The 17,348-nt window shown below is 44.1% G+C and overlaps 2 protein-coding genes across 8 annotated transcripts in view; both read right to left on the reverse strand.

Annotated features, from left to right (window-relative positions):
* LOC128888228 (endocuticle structural glycoprotein SgAbd-2-like) overlaps window positions 1-17,348 on the reverse strand; it is a 469,661-nt gene that overhangs the window by 250,180 nt on the left and 202,133 nt on the right. The window lies entirely within an intron of this gene.
* LOC128888209 (leucine-rich repeat-containing protein 4C-like) overlaps window positions 1-17,348 on the reverse strand; it is a 261,312-nt gene that overhangs the window by 217,238 nt on the left and 26,726 nt on the right. Inside the window, exon 1 of one of the 7 annotated variants that reach the window (XM_054144902.1) lies at window positions 13,522-13,853. The exons of the other annotated variants lie outside the window; for them this stretch is intronic. The gene's annotated coding sequence lies outside the window, so the exon portion shown is untranslated. Of the gene's footprint in view, window positions 1-13,521; window positions 13,854-17,348 lie in introns of those variants that run through there. 7 annotated transcript variants of the gene reach the window in all.

Here is a 17,348-nt window from a genome sequence, read left to right on the forward strand (position 1 = left end):
TGGTAATGGAGAAAACCGAGCTGGGGAATGCGAAAGCCGGGCATAATCGGCTTATACAGACGAGCTGGATGCGGGTGTTGATATCAGAAACCATATAAAGATAAGTCCCGCCTTTTCTACCCCTACGTACAAGTACGATTCAAATCGAAACGACTCGCCAATCTCTACCAGCCAACTCTGGATCGTCTAATCGAAGGTAAGACTTAAATACCTGGAAATCACCTCGTTTCTCTCACGAAGATTTCACTGGATAACAAACGACTCGAGAAGGCCACGAATAAACGAATCGACGTTAAGACTCGTGGATCCTCAGAGTGCACGATCAAGGCGATTCTACGTCAGCATCGATTCTCCAAGACCCCGAAATCGCGAAGGCTCGCAGAAGCTTTTCCTGCCCGTGTGCTCGTACTCCAGGCATCGCTTCCGGAACAATCCTCTCGACTTACGCGTGCTCGGGACCAGACTTAATGGATTCGGGTAATTACTTCTCCCCCTCGAAAGACGTTACTTCGGTGGAGAGAAAAAAAGGCGATGCATAAAGGGGCTGGTTTCCCCGCGAGCGGCTCGAACGTTACAAAAGCCGTTCAAAAGCGGCCGAAGGTTCCATTTGGGCGTGCTCGAAACCGCGAGAACTGGATCCGCGTCCCTAGTTACCCTAAAACATCGCGCTATGGCGGCTCTCGGACGACTGGCGCGGGCCCAGGCGACGGTAGTGAAAAGGGATTGCCGACGGTGCGGGCACGCTCGCACACCCCATCAGAATGGATATAAAGCGAGAGCACTCAGTGCGTTTCCTGTCGGGGCTCTCCCGGAAGCGCAAGACACACATGTCGAGGCGAATGCCCTGCCGTAGATTTCTCCTTGCGCGTGTTGGTACACGTGGCCGCATAAAGGGCCCCGTTCGTCGCTGGAGCCGTTTGAAAAGTCCTTAAATTTTAATGTAAAGCTCCAAGTCTGGCTGTTGTGCCGGCTATGGGATTAAATCGAGGGCGAAGGGGATATACGGGGTGTCCCGTAACTGGTGGTATATACAAGCGAGTAAGGGCCGATTCTACGTGAAAAATTTAATCGAAAACGTGCGATAAAATTGTTTCGTATGAAAATTTTGTCATATTTTCTACATTTTCGATTCAATTTTTTACGTAGAATCACCCTCTACTCGCTTGCACCACCAGTTACGGGACACCCTGTATATGTATACCCACCACTGGCATTATCCACGCGCGCAGTTGGGTTTGCATTAAACGAGCAGCGGTGAATACAACGCAACGAAAAAAAAAAAAAAAAAAAAAAGACAACCATAAAGCCCCTGGAAAGCTGTAAAGCTGGAGGAGATGGGATATACCGCTATTGCTATTGCCACTGTCGCGGGGAAGAATCGCGGCGGGGATTGCAAGACGGGGATGCTATGAATGGCGACGAGTGGCGGATAAAAGTTTCGGGATCTTGTAAAATGAAGCCTTGGAAAGAGTCCAGACAATTCCTGTCCCGCGGATTGACTTTTTACGGGAGTTGCGTGGAGAGAACGTCGTTTGCGAAGATTAGAAAAGAGTCGAACGAGTCAGTTTCGCCTACTCGAGGAAATATCCGGCTCCTTCTAATTCGATTTCACCGCGTATCTCGAGCCGACGATCGGACATTACACGGATTCTGTAAATGTGTTATGCTCGGGGTTAGGTGAAAATGACCACGGATTTGTTTCGGATTTATTTTGTTCACACTTGCACAGTACGGAATTTGTTCAAATAGAAAGTTAATTTCCTGTTTGTAATTCGATTACAACCACCCTCTTATGGTCAGCAAATCTAATAGAGTCTTATAGTTTCTCCCTTTTCAGTCTTCCAATCGAGTTTGCACTACCGAGGAAGCTACCAGAGAGTTTCTTCTGGCGGTTCGTCAGCTTTCTTCCATTTAGAAGTCCATCATTCGCCTGTACTCTTGTTCTCTTGTTCAGAGAAAATCACTGTCTTTCATAGTTCGACATCAGTATCGAATTTTCTCGATATTATTGACACATATAATATTAAGTTGGCCAAAAAGTTGATCGATGAAAAATACGATCGGTATGCGTATGTATGTATTAAAGTGTTCCTCCTCGAGCCTATTCCGATTGACTCGAGCCAGTATCTCCCCCATGTGTGTCTTCAGCGAAAAGTGTGCCGCTTATCGGATTCCGAGGTATCTGGCGCGGGCGGTTCGGCTATATTTCAACACCCTATTACAGAATCGTGGCGAGAAGCTCGTCAGGGTGTCCCCACCCTTATTTTATTCCGAAACTGGTCCGCGACGATAACTCGCGAGGTACAGAGCTGGATGGTAACAACGAGGGAAACTCGGTCCCAGCGAGCGGTTAACTTTTTTACTGCGGGATCCCGACTATAGCCAACCCCCTCCGAAAATGATTATTCCTCGCTTTACAGCTTTCTTGCCGAGTCTGGAGAGCTCCCTATATCCGTGGTTGGCGCATACACCCGCGCGACGCTACATTTCCCACAGGCGCACTAGTCTCTACGTGAATTGCATTAGAAATTCGGTGGAATATCCGGCGAACTTCCTACGCGCTGATCACTTGAGAATTTCAGCAAAGCGCACGTCGATTCGAAGGAGCTTACACCATAAATTTCGTCGTACGTGTGTTAACGCCTACTTCGGAAGTAACGTCCCATTACTCGAAGAGTAACTCTCTTAATTATAAATTTGTAATTTCTATCGGCTTTAACGACACGCAACGAACACGTCAACAAGAAATTGTTCTCATAGAGGGAACAAATATCATCATTCTGTGCTTCCGATATGAAATGTTCGCTTATCGATTTTATCAAGTCACGACGACACCCTGTCACTTCTTCCATGTTACTACATGTTCTCGTACCACCGCCGAGAATATCCAGTATGAACGATTTTGTACGGATAATTGTACCCGCGTAGCGCTCCAGTTCCCCGCGACAAAAAGCTGCCTCGCAGTCAACATTTCCCAGACCACGGCAGAAAATCGGATCAACAGTTCGCGAGGAACGATGAGGAATTCATAGCAATCACTCCACCAGCCCCGATTCCGCACTCAGGCTCGCGACGAGGATCCGAGGGAGGGATCCTATGATGTTACGCGTCGCTCTGAAATTCCTTTTCGTCACCGCGCTATGCCTCGTTAATTCGACACTTTCGCTTGCCGCCATTAAACAGAATAAATAATTACCATCAACAGAGGATAAACCCGGGGTTCAGGCGGCAGCCAGAGTACCTGGCGGATCGGTACGTGGCGTGAAAAAGGAACGGTAATGGCATAAATTGAAGTTTCTAGCTTGGCGTTAACAGACGTGCTAGCACGTCGCGAAATAACCCAGCGGCGCCCGAATACGCGCGATCCAAACTGCAGTCACTTTATAGGCGACTGTGTGACGCGAGTTAACGATTACGAGCAACAACCGTGTAGCGATGGGTCCTGTACCGCGTCTGCACTATGTACCTATATGTATAGGAAAATATACTCATTTTATTTTGAACAATTTCCCCTTTCGATACAAAAAACACCATATGTGCTCATGGTGGCATTGTACCAACCCCATCCCGACAACAGTCTGCACTTATTTATCGAGTTGCTCGCGTATCATCGATAGGTATCAGTCCCATCGCTAGCCCAAGTGTGTGCCACGATGGTGACACGCGTCAGGTAGAAAATTCTCATTTGAATTGCAGAAGCAGCAGTTGCGCGCGCGCTCGCATTCGTGGTCGACTGATTGATTCATCAAAGCAGCACGAGCAATTACGTCAGCGTAGGCAGGTGCGAGAACGAAAAGATTTCCCCACCGCCGTGTGACAGACGCCACACCTTCGTTCGCGCTAGCAGGGACCAATTACAGTGTTCCTTGCAGCGCAACGCAAGAGTGCACCGTAGACACGCCGCGAAACTTTGTCGTGCAGGAGTTCCTGTTTGCCAGCCCGTGCGTGGAGCTTAACACAACGGGGAACGGTATACATCCGCGCGAACACGAAATTGTATATACGACTATACGTGTGCTCCGACCCAACGCGGATGGTCAGAATCATGAGTTATGGGACTTCTTGGCCGACTAACAAGGACCATTATCCGAGAGTCCGGGATCAATTTTCCTTGGAAATATGGTTTTGAACAGCAAAATCTGATTGATAAGTACATGTTTTTATTTGTGTCTCTTATTGATTTATGTTGGACAATCTTTTTCTAGGTGAGAGATGGGAGCGAAATTGATTGACTTCGCTTTTAGCACCTTTTTTCATTTTTAGAAGAATTTTAGAAACTAGGATGGAATAACTTGTATACCCAATTTTCATATTTTTTGTTTCATGCAGTTAATAAGAGCTGAGTTATATGAGTTTCTAATAGCTTGAGACAAGTTCAAGTTTAATAGAGGTGTACGTGTTGAGGTTCCGCTTCGATTAAGTTCGTGAAAGTGAACAAGATTTCAGAAAAAAACACGATTTCTAAAGCGAACTAATTATTACTAGTTCCACAAATGTCGGGCGAGGGTGAAGTAAGGGCAAAGAACGCCGAGAGCGACAGGAAGGGTGTGGAAGCAGTCATTTAACTAATGCACCGTTTTTCGTTTCTTCATTTTTATGCACACAGGGTGATTCTAATCCGCTGCACAAGTATGATCCACGAATACGTATAAAGAAAGAGAAAAATATATCACGTAACAATAGCCTACTATATGCAGCAAAATTATATTATCATTACAGCTAAATATCAATACGAATTTGAGTGAATATTTGAGGAAAAGTATAAATAAATTACATGCCGTGTTCTCACTATAAAGTTTTAATAAAATATTCACGGACCTGTGTTTATACAACATTTGTTCTTATTCATACTCATAAACCGACTTGGCGGAGTTTGGTCGGAAAATCCGGGCGCTTCCTGTATGTATTATGAATTATAAATGAAGCCAAAAAGTCGTAGGAATATTTTATGCATTATACTCACTAGAAAAATGATGCACATGACAGCAATATTTCACGTGAAGGGACTTTCTGTAATCCGTACGTCTTGTAAAATATGGTTACAAGATGCTACAAAGCGTTTCGACTGTCGGAAGCTGCGCACGATCGTTAGTAACATGGTATTCATTTAATCTTAGAATTCCTGGGGAGAGCAGGAGCTGTGAAATTGATGAAAAGTCGATAAATAAGTCACGGTGGTTAAAATTCAGGCTGGGAACGGTTCGCGCTCGATATGCTCCATAGAAGATTCAACGACGAATAAAACATGTTGCGGCAAAAACTTTCCACCGCGACATTCCGGCGTAATGTTAACCCCTTCGTGTTCGCACCTAGGTGAATTAAACTACTCCTTTTTTAAAGACTTTGCTACGAGTAAAGTGAGAATGGAAAAAAATGCACGTTGGCTTTGTAATCGAAATAAACAAATTTTCAGCAAATATTGAAATATTTACTGACATATTTCTTTCTGAATTACATTTCAACCCTTACTTGGAAAGGTTTAACGATCAAAATTGTTTGAAGTGAACGTGTACCGAAAACGATATCGAGTACGAGGGGGTTAAAAGCATCCCCCAAAGCAGTCGTCTACGAAGTCAAATGTTTCGAAAAGCTCGCCATAAACCTTTCCCGTGCGACGCAAACCTCCACTCGGCTTCTGTTACCAGCGGGGGAACACTATCCGAGATCGCATTTCGGTGCGACACTAACAAGCAAAAATGCATACAGCGATCGTGGGTTACGTCGATGGATACTGTCAGCGTACGTTACGGTTCGAGACGACGATTCTCCTCAGAAGCTATTAGACGCGAAATAGAAAAGTTGTCGCAGTAAACCGTTGGAAACTTTTCGGCCTGCCCTCTCGCGACTGGCCTCTGTCGTTCGCCGATTACACACAAATCCCCAAGTCCCATTTAACCCTTTCGAATCGTATATCTTCGATTGAAGAAACAGTTACTCTGATACATTACTTTCCAATGGGCTGGGCAGGAATGCCGAGGGGCTTCAGCGGCCAGGTCGTCACTAGCAATAATTCTAAGAAACGGCTGCGCATTGAAAGGGCTAAGAGTCATTACCGTGGAAGTCGCCATCTCGAACCACTATACGCGAGCAGACGAACGAGCCCGTTTATCTTGACCACGCCGAGGGAAGGCGCCGTATCTGTTATGACGAGTTAACACCTTGCCGAGCGGCCATTTCGAGGCTAAATATCCCGTGCAACTTGCTGTCGGTGTGTAATTAAATGAGAAATGGAGACATCTAAATAAACTTCCTTCTACTTAGAGGTACGGTTAACACTAAAACCTTATCAAATTTTCCTGAAATCGCCTCGAACAATGACATCCCTAACTCAATATCAACCATAAAGAACCTTGAAAGCCTCAAAAATCCTCGAAAGAGGAATAACTTCCAGCAATAAATGGAACAATGGCCGCAGCATCCGAGGCATCCGATGAATTGGTGATCGATGAGGAAGATCGTCGATCGACGCCATTCGAAGCTGCTTCCATCGTTCAGCGATCGCTTTATTTTCCGAGCAATATTCGAACGCGGGATTTTCGCGCGGCAATATTCGTTCTCGCCGCGCGTAATCCTCGCAGCTTGAACTTTGCGCGAGGCTTTGAAGAGCCAAGGCATCAGACGGCAGCCGCCGCCCGGTGTTCGACTTAACATTTGCGACCGTTTTTCTTCGTCAGGGCGGCAGGGAAACGGCGCCGCGACGGCGACGTCGTTACTGGCTGGCACGCGGAGCACTCGATGTAATCGTCGGCACGCGTAATTTACGGCGGGACTTTTCAAAGTCCTTAAACCTCACCGGACTCCTCTTTAATTACTCGCTGCTGCTAGATACAGAGCAACGCGAGCATCGCTGCACTGATTTCCACCAGGATAATTGCGATGGAATCATGCCCGCCACTGAAATATGCCCGACATATTTCTTTATGGACTGGCAGCCTGGTGTAGTCTATTTTTGCCTTAATAGTACGAAAAATGTATATCAATGTATATCAATGTACATCTCTGTATATTCAATCCAAAAACGACTCGAACCGCGTGAATGGTAACGTCAGGAAGCCTATCTCGCTCGCGACTTGCCAATTAGCCGTTACTTATTCATGGAACCGGGAAGCGCAGCCCCCGTCATCGATTTCCTGTTTGCCAGGATCTTAATTGCACTCGGTCCCTTTGAAAAACTGTAGACACTGCCGAAACGTGTCTCCGCCTCGAACAGCCAGCGGAACTTATTAAAATATATTGCGGGTAGGGATTACAGCTGCGGGGCATGACAATAAGGGACGAGATTAGAAGTTACGAGAATAGGCTGCGCCCGGGGATTAGAAACGTGGAGTAGGACGATAAGGGTTCTTATGATACGTAACTGAAGCCTGTTAGAATGTTATTAGCGGCTCGAACTAGGCGACGAAACGAAGAGAACAGAGGCTTACAAGGGACGATAAGTTACGGAGCTGTGTGCGCGCCGTGGGGAATTTATGGTCGCGAAATTAAGATTCTATTGGGTCCTTAATATATTATGGAACGCAGAGAATAGATTTCAACGCGATGGAGGGGAATAAAAATTTCCTAGTTCCGGAGCCAGGCGAACGGCTCGCCACGTTAATAATCGCGCGAGGTAAATATAGCGCTTCTCATTGGACGTAACCGGAGTTCGAGGCGGAGCGATTAATTTTTAATTCATCGTCGAGCAACACGAAGAAGCAATTCATTACCGCAACGAGCGGCTATGGTCAGGTTTCTTCGGAGCCATTCACGTTATAACGAACGGCTAGCGAACGTTACGTCGCATTAAAAGAGGGCATTCTGGCCTGGACTACAACATTTTCGAGCTGCTTTTACGAATCGGACAAAAGAAATCCGTGTGAAGGAAATATAGTGCCTCGTAAAAAGCAATTCTGGCTATTGAGATTAAATTTCATTTCTTGTACTTTTGTCGATAAAAAGATTTGCAACGTGTAAACATAAAGAACGATTGCGGGATTAAAAACGGACATTTATTAACGTTTCGGCTCTTTAGATCGAGTTACTCTCAGAATCTATGAACGATATAATATATTTAATTACATGGAAGTTGAAGGAAATGTGTCAACAGTTTTGAAGACTTTCAAGGGTTTTGTAAAAGATTTTATTTTGTATTATTCTTAAGAAAAAGCGTGTAATTCTTGAGAACAATAAGGAAAGATGAAAAGATGCACCTACAAATTAAGAGGCTCGTTAATTTATATTCATAATTTACATATGTTACTTTCCTTTATTCGACAACTATTAAGAGTGAAGTTTTGGAAACGCTGGTCTAACGATGAACAAACGAAACGTTAGAGATTGTTGGCAGAAACTGAAAATAAATTATGGGGCGCAATCGTATGCCGCGTCCATTATAATTTTATCGATGGAATTGCAGTAATCGTTCACAGAATTCCTACAAAGCAATCAAATGAAATTCATACGAGGCCAAATGACTGCGATCTATCAATGTCTACGTGCAGTATTGGGATATTTTCGTCACCGCTCCTATTAAACGGAATAACTGTGTGCTGAACGTTAGTCAATTTCCGCGGGGACTCATTACGCGAAATTAAAACCAAAGTGGAAAAATTGGAAACCGGAGAAATGTCGATTATTTGCTCAACTGATTGATCGTAGCTCTATCTCTCTATAATCAAATGTGAAATAGTAATTTACTTTAGCCTGGTCAGCAATATCATTCATTTACATCCTTGTTATTTCCTTACTCCATAATGTAATTGCACTTTTTATTCTAAAAGGAATCTCATACATTTTTATGAACAATTTCTTGTTATAGATATAAAAGTATCTAAAGTACATTAAGCCATACATATATATAGAAAGTAATATTCCTGGTCTGTACAGCAATAGTATTGTGGTGTTTCGTCCTAGATCCGTCGAGAGCACTTCGGTAAGGCTTTTCTAGAGGATTTTGCCTTAGACGCGCCTACCATTTGGGGCAGTCTTCTATATGTGGAGTCTATGGATCTAGGGCGGAACGCTACAATACCACTGCTCTACCAACAGAGATATTACAATACCGAAGAAAAGTATTCGAAACGTTTATACAAACAATTTCGAGAAATATTCAGGATAAATATCGGAAGAGCAAATTGATAATAATTCAATGTAACGTTTAAAATCGAGAAAAAAAGATATTTCCTAGTCTAATAAGTTTACAAATGATTAAAGAAAAACTATTCAGTGAGAGATATCCTCGATTGATATCAGACGCTGACTCATGTTTACAAACTTGGAAAACGTTCCCGTTGAATAACACGTATACTGAGAGCTATCAATTGTAATTTATAAAGTTGAAGGCGAAATGTTCTTCGAAATGCCAAATTTAGTAGAATCTCCTCACCTCCACGATAGAAATCCTAGTTCTCAGCTACTGTACCAAACAAATCGTCGATATTGACTCGTCCAGGGACAAAGAACCGACGAACTTGCCCGTGGACTGTGAAACTGTTCCAGTCAAAGGAAGGGAAATCGTCGCGTCGAGCCTTTGAGGCCCGAGAATAAATTTTCATTCGATCGTGACCTTTCGCTATTCGCTTCTATGAAAGATTCAAACGATCGTTACGCAACCGACCAGACGCGGCGGGATGCAAACACGTTCAATTAGAAACGCAACGCGACGCTCGTGAATATCATCCGGTAATCGCGGAATTGCTGTTTCGTTCTTCGAACGTGAATCTCAAGGCTCGTTAGCAAGAGAACTCTGGAACGGCGTCTTTCGCAACAAAGAATGTCTAATGCGTCGCGTCACGATCTCCTTCTGCTCGCGACGTGCATGCGGAAGCATTAATTGATCGATTTCTCGGGGGACTTTGATGAATCTGGCGTCTTGGTTGCGCCGCGAATGATCGTCGCGTCCTCTAAGTGCGTTAGCAGTTCGCATGTTAATCACATCAGCCGAGATCGCTTTTCGCGCGAATAATAGTAATCACTGTAATGGTGCACTGCTGCACAGTGAATTCAAATTGTACTCGAGCGATTGTAATAGGAAGAGTTTACGTATATTTTGTAATTTTTATTTTTGCCCCAACGATACAAATTTGCGATGTTCAGCTTCTGAATTTTAATATTTTCGTGAGTACTCGGTATCAAAAACGTAAAATTCACAGCGTTACTTCGGTAATAGAAATCTGATGAGAAATTTCAGTAAACTTAGTGCCAAATAAAAATGACCAATCTCTCTCCTATAGAAGCCCGAGAAATACGAAATTGAAACACAAATGATTCAACAGCGCGACATGGGACCGACGAGAGCAAAAGTTCGCGCGCAGAGGCGACGCGAAAATTAATACTCTCGGTGGCCGCGAAAGAAGGGTGAGATCAGCCATCCGAGAGAATAAGGAGAGGAAAAAAAAGATCCCCGTGAAAATGCGCGCATGGAAGCCTGAGCGCAACAACGGCCTCGTCAAAAGCGTCGTTTCGTCGGCCCAGACTAATATTATTCGCATGTATTATGTATACCGTGTGCACAATGACGAAGCAGGGCCGTGGGGCTGCTTCGATTCGACAATTTTCTTTTTTTACCGCCCCTCCTCCATTCTCTTCATCCCCCGCCGCGCGGAACGAGCGCCGGAATGCGTTAGCATACTGACGAGAGAGCGAAAGTCGCGAGAGGGATGAATAAAGGTGCAAGCAAACCGATGTAACGAGTGCACAAACAAGCACGGTAGTACCCGCGACACGGTATAATGAAGTTAGGTAAAGTACACGGTGAAGCCTGCTTCCCAGGGCGATTCGAAAACTCGAAAGGATGTCGGTGTACATGCACCCTTCGTCCCGTGTTTCCGCGGTGATGCATGTTTATACGAGGGTATCTGCATCTCGAGAGTAAATACAAGGGAAACCGAGCGTCGCGTCGCGTACAAATATATCGCGTTGGCCTTCTTAATACAACGGACGCCCCTAATTATCGAACGGATGAATTTGCGGAATTTTCCTGGCGAGTTGCAAACGATTCGCCGGCTCGTTTCATAAATAATGCAGTTTGGCTGATTGTTGACGAATACCGAGGGGAAGTATTAGTAACGATCGAAATTTCATCCCCTCTCGTAAACAAAGAGGGATAGATTGCAAAATTCTGTGGGTACGGTATTGACTTGTGATTTTAACAGATTTGCGTTAGGGGTAGGTACAAGAATTATTTATGTCTCTTCGCTTCCATATTTTCAAATTTACACAGCACACAATGCTTCAGATCACTCTCCGATTAATGTTCTAATATAAAGCTTCGAAAAACGATATTACTGCAAGGAATACCTGATCATTTCTATAATATTAATGTCTACTCGCTCGATATTGTTTCCCCGGCTTAATTGTTTAATTCTTTAAACTTTAAACCTAGTGAATGAGCTTTTCAGCCTCCTGGGAAGTTGTAATACATTTATCAGTATCCAAAAAGTTTGCTAATCTACTTATTGCGCGGAAATTAACGGCGGTTTCTGTAACTTGGTATTCTTGAAGTTGATACACGACGTAACTAGGATTCCGAAGGGTTGTATTCGTATTGCTATTTACATGAGAATAATGTGCCCGGAGAATATAATTTCTCTCTATTAATAGTCGATCGAAAAATAACGACTTTATATTCCGAAACTGAACAATAGCAAACTGTTTCTCGGATCGTTCGAATATTTAACTTAACTAGAGTTAATATTGGACAAATATTATTACACGATTGCTGAGTATAATTACATGACTTGTTATTCATATAAGTGGAAATTAAACCAATCAACCAATTACCCATCATATTGCACATTGACCAGGTCAGTTCAGGAAATTTCACTTAATTCGTAAGTTAATTTCCTATGCTTAAAATATTTCGCGTTCGACGATAAATAGAGATCGAATCACAATTTTAGACCCCTGAAAATATTTATTAACGAAGATTACTAGATCGAGGCATTTGCAGTCTAATTTTACCTGCAATGCGGTTAGCCGGAGAATTACTTTACTTGAGGTTGCTATTTATTCGCCGCAGACTTAGATCAAACAAGAAATTACGCGGCCTTTGTTTGCCCATTAAAGAGGGGAGGATAATCGTGCGCCAACTAATTTCAGGATTTCTCATTTTCGTAACTTAAACGGAAAATGAGATTACGAGGGAGCAAGGAGGAACGTGTATTAGCACAAAAACACACAAATAAGAGCGAGGGCTCCCTACTTAGGGTAGCATAATGAAGTTAGGAAAAGTACACCCTGACGGTGATGGCTGGTTTCCGGCGCGTCTTCAAAGACTCGGTTATGCGCGGCTGGTATTCGTCTGCCCGAGGATACATCTTTGCACAGGGGTATCTGCATCTCGATGGCAAATGCGACGAAAAGTCGACTTCCCAACGACCACCGTTTCCCAATCTTGTTCGACAACTTTTCACCAAGTTTCTCATTGCGCGCGTTTAAGCACTAAAATTGAGAGAACCAGAGAATAAATAACATAAACTCGATCGAAATATTTAATTTACTTACTTAATTCCCGTGGAATTTAATTTGTCGTTATTTAATTTCAACAATTCCGAAAATAATATTCAATCGAGGTATAATCGAGGTAGGAAATAAACGGTCGGAGAGTTCGCGACAATTGAATCTGTCCGTTGCTTTGAAATTCCGTTTCCAATGGCGTACAATCAAGGAGACCGAATGCACTAAATCAGAAACGCTCGGACCACATAATCAGCGGGAAGAAGTTGCGCGTTATATACCCGACGCAACGAGAACGGAATAACGGAGTTAGGAAAAGTACACCATGGGGGCTAGTCAACCAACCCAGCAATTCGAAGTCTCGCGCATGTTTGTCTCTCCTCTTGTATACAGGTTCTGCGTGTTTGCATACGGGTATCTGCATCTCGGCGTCAAATACTGCGAAAACCCGATGCGATGCAGTTCGTAACTTGTTTCCCAAGCACCTTATGTGTCTCTCTAAATTGCCCAGTCTCCGATGCCGTCCCGCATTATATCGTTATATTGTCGCATAAATAGTCGCGTCGCCTTTCAAACAAACGCGGAATTACTCGCGTAAAGTAACCATCAGTACCTCGTGCACCGAGTTGCCACGAGCACGATCGGAAAACACGATAAATCACCACTTCTGCTACGCATGTTGCACACCTTTACTGAAAAAGTTTGTTTTTTACCTCGTTCACTGCCAAATAAATTTAAACCGTATTTTTAAGGGTATGTTTCATGTATCATTTTAAATAACAGAACAGTAAATGGCATAAACTTGTGGAATGACTTACTATATGCCGCATATTTCAGTTCATAAAAAATAAATGTTAACTCCAGGCAAATTCTTTTTGCCAAATTTCTGGTTTTCATTCAAGTAAATTAGTTGAATTATGTAGAATAACCATTTGATGGCCGCTCTACTGTAGACTATGATATATTATCATAAACAAGCTGGTGTTTTGGAGAACTGTTTACGCTGCATTACCTACTAACTGAACCAATGTTGTTTTAATTAATTCATTTGCAAGAGAACTTGCTCATTTACCATCTACTACTTACGGTACTTCTGAAAAGAACACTCTGTAAAAGGCATTGCCCACCCCAAAAAAAGTTGGCAACTCTACAGCTACACGCCTCCGATGTTTCTTCGAAAAAGAGGCACGACCCGCTCCGCGGGTAAACATTTTTCAGAGAAGATATTCAAGTTTGGGCGATTTGCGTCGATTTGCGTCGATGAAAGGAAAAGGTTCCAGAAGACGGGCCCGCTTCAGCGGAAGATGCACTGAGAAACGGGCGAGAAACGAGTATTACTCGCGGCGCGAGAATGATCAAGTTAGGAAAAAGACGCCGCAGGGATGAGCTCGCGGCGTGTTTCGCGAATCCGCCTCTATATTTTCCGTGTACCTAATGTCCCATGTGCAACGCGCCGCGTTGGAATATCTGTACTACCACGGTAACTGCGGCAACTCGCGTCGTACACGACTCTCAACTCGTATCTCCTGAACATATTTTTTCTCCAAGGCGCACGGGCGCAGATATCGTATCGTTTTCCGACACTCTGACTCAGCACTGCTCTCCGGCAAGCGAAACCCTTGCTGCACCTTCGTGCTTATCTCGGAACTTTGCTTGGCTCATCGTTTAACTCAGCGATCGCCAACCTTCGGGGGCGAGGGGCTACTATGCACGCTCGTTGATCAAATTGCTGGAGGCAGTGGTGAAAAACAGGTTTTACGAGACTCGGACCGAGTAACTATTCAGTCCTGGTACGGGGTGGTTTAGATTATCGTCCATAGAGAAAAATGTTTTACGTAGTGCTGAAGGATTTCGAGTGAGGCAGTCTGATCTTATAAAAAGTTTAATTTTACCATCTATGTACCTACAGAAACCCATTGTGTTATTGATTGTCCACTCAAAATGCTAAATTTGAGGAAACAGACAAGGCTTTCGATATACCTTGTAACAGTATACAGAAATGAACGTCAATCGAGATTTCGGTAATAAAAGCGAATTTTCTATTTTTCCATGTGATACAAACGGGTTAAAGTATTATAATAAACCCAAGCAAAATGGCCTATCAAGTCCACACCGTGACAGGAACTGGTCCATTCCTCGCCAAACCTCGCGTTTCACCGAAATGCCATTCTCTCCTGTCGCTAAATTCCCCGAGCATCGTTCCATGCAAAAACAGCGGTCGGAATCGGGCTGTTCCGCGTTTAATTCGAGTTATCACGGGAAATGCCGAAGGCTGAGGCTAACATTTCGACGGATGATCGACAAGCCGCACGGAGCGGGGGGGCCGGCGTACCGTTTTTCACGGCGTCCGGCCAATTCTCGTACATATTTGCACGTACACAGGCCCGTTTGCGACTCCCATGCGCGCGACTGATGCATGTTTGCTCGGAAATATCTCCATCTCCAACGGCAAATACGACGAGTTATGCCGCACACGATTTTCGACTCGCGTCCCGTCCCCTCGTCTTGTGCATCCAGGTTCGTTTCCAGATATACACGTATATCGCCTCGGAGCGGGTTCACCGCAAACGCTGCGACGCCGGGGGACATAGGAAAAAGATTTGTTGCTACTTGGATAACAATGGCGTTGTAACTACTCCGGGCGATAACAATTCGCGCCCAAGTGGCGGTACGACTCCTGTCGTGGCCATCGTGTTGCAACGCGGTATCAGCCAACGCCAATTCTTGTCAAGCGGATACAAATTGTTATCGTCGAAACAGTCACCAACGTTCCCGCGCTGCGAAACAACCGATTCTTTCCCGCCTAATACCTGACACGCTTCCGACTCTCATGCGCTAGGTGCGAGCGAGGGTTTCTACACATCAGCGGGCAAATGTATGGGGGACAACTTGTATATGCAAATCCGTCCCGGCTGTGTCGGTGTTCCTGATCAGATTGCAGGGTGCTGGTTTGTTGGACGATAAAATGAGCCGTTTTCGGCTACGTGCGCGCCTCGCTTTGGCAACGAATTATCGCGGAAAATTCAAGTTTCCCAGGGCGAGTTGTTGGCGTTTATGGATATACATGGGTTGCGATATTCAAAAGTATTGGCTAGTGGTATCGAAGGGGATGGGGTGTTGGTGTTGGTGAGATGAAAATAAAGAAATTACTTTAATATGAAAAAATAACAGAAATTATACCTAAAGTAAATAGACAGAAATCAGCAATGATTAGAAGTAACACTTATACAACGCTTACAGAGGTAATTCCATGATCGTTGTAAACAGTTGATCACACTGCCATCTAAGATTAGCCCTTTGAATGATTAATGCCATAATGTAATGCGACTCCCGCGTATAAATGCGATGGAGGGAGTTAAATCGGTACTAATTCAGACAAATCCTTCGCAGCGCGATCAGCTTATTGCCTGTCGAATCACGCCGCTTTCATGTAGGAGACAAGCAGACAAATGTACAGAATGATATATCCCGACGTACGTGGAGCTTGTGACTGATCAAAGGCCGGAAGGTCGACAGTGGTACTTCGTTTGTTTGATTTAACGATGCGCCGTTAATTAATTCGGTCTCTCCGATGCTAACAAGTACGGTTCCGAGGAACTATCAGATAGAGGACGGGAGACAGACAAACAGAGTGAGAGAGAGAGAGAGAGAGAGAGAGAGAGAGAGAGAGAGAGAGAGAGGAGAGTCCCTCGGGCATGCACGAAATCAGTCGGGAGCGATACACTCGTGCCAAAACTACAATAAAGGTGAAACTACGACGCGAGACCAAAATCGAAAACTGTTTGCGGTAGAAATTCAAGCTTCCGTGGGCTGCGACTGATGCTTTCATCGTGACAATCCAGGGCTCTCGAATAAACCAAGTTTCCATCCGCGTTTTATCCTTCTGGTAATGCCAAACGCAAACTGTGACCCTCAAAGATTAAGTACTTCCCGCGGGTCCTTATCGAGGAACCGAAAGGTAACCGTGGAAATCAATAGCGCCGGCGATGCTTTCGGGTGACATTCTTATATACGTATATAATTCAACAGTCTCCTTAAATGCACAAGTTTTCTGTACGATAAATGGACAGTAACACGATCCGGGATCGGATATCTCGATGAGACAATGCTAACGCAACGATCAAACTTTTTTATTATTACCGTTTTTGTTGTAAAACTGTTACCATCGTATTCCTGACATTTTTCTGATTAAAATGAGACCAAACACGACGCAATTCGCAACATATCTACTACATATTGTCTCACCGAAATAATCCCGGTGTTGGTCGCCATTTTCGCATGTCGCTCCGTCCTCTTCTTCGTTCGCTGTCCTTCTCTACACTCGAAGTTCGTTGGCAAAACATTAGAGGATACAGTAACGGTTGAAGGAGGCATGCAAAATCGTAGACCCAAAATATTGACACTCGAGGTTTTTATGTGTTTACATTTGATTCGAGGCGAGCGTCGAACGTAGAAAAGGACAAATAGCGAAAGAGAGAGAGGTCAGAAGCGTATCAATCGGCGAGGATCATATTACACCGGTGGTCGGGGCTACTCGGGCGAAACTACGGGCAAAAGAAATATGAATGGGCTGGCAGCGTGGGGATGGGTATCTGAGAGACATACAGAGTGTCCCAGACTAAGTGATACGGAGCCCTAACTCCAAAACTATCGGCCGAATGCAACATTTCGAATATGGAAATTGCATGGTAAAATGGGGCTCATGCTTCAGCGAGAAGGAATTTTTGTTAACTTTGTTATTTAACGAGATATGATGGTCAAGTTTCGTTTTTCAAATGGAACTATATATATTTTTTTTTATACCGTGCGATAGTACTTTTCAAGACGAATTCATTAAGCTTTAATGTATTCACCCGATTTTTATTAGTTTTCAAGCTATAACGCTTCGAAGTTTGCTAATTTCCAAGGGGAAA

Source organism: Hylaeus anthracinus, unplaced genomic scaffold (genome assembly GCF_026225885.1).
Source record: "Hylaeus anthracinus isolate JK02 unplaced genomic scaffold, UHH_iyHylAnth1.0_haploid 11989, whole genome shotgun sequence".
In the NCBI taxonomy this organism is placed as follows: domain Eukaryota; kingdom Metazoa; phylum Arthropoda; class Insecta; order Hymenoptera; family Colletidae; genus Hylaeus; species Hylaeus anthracinus.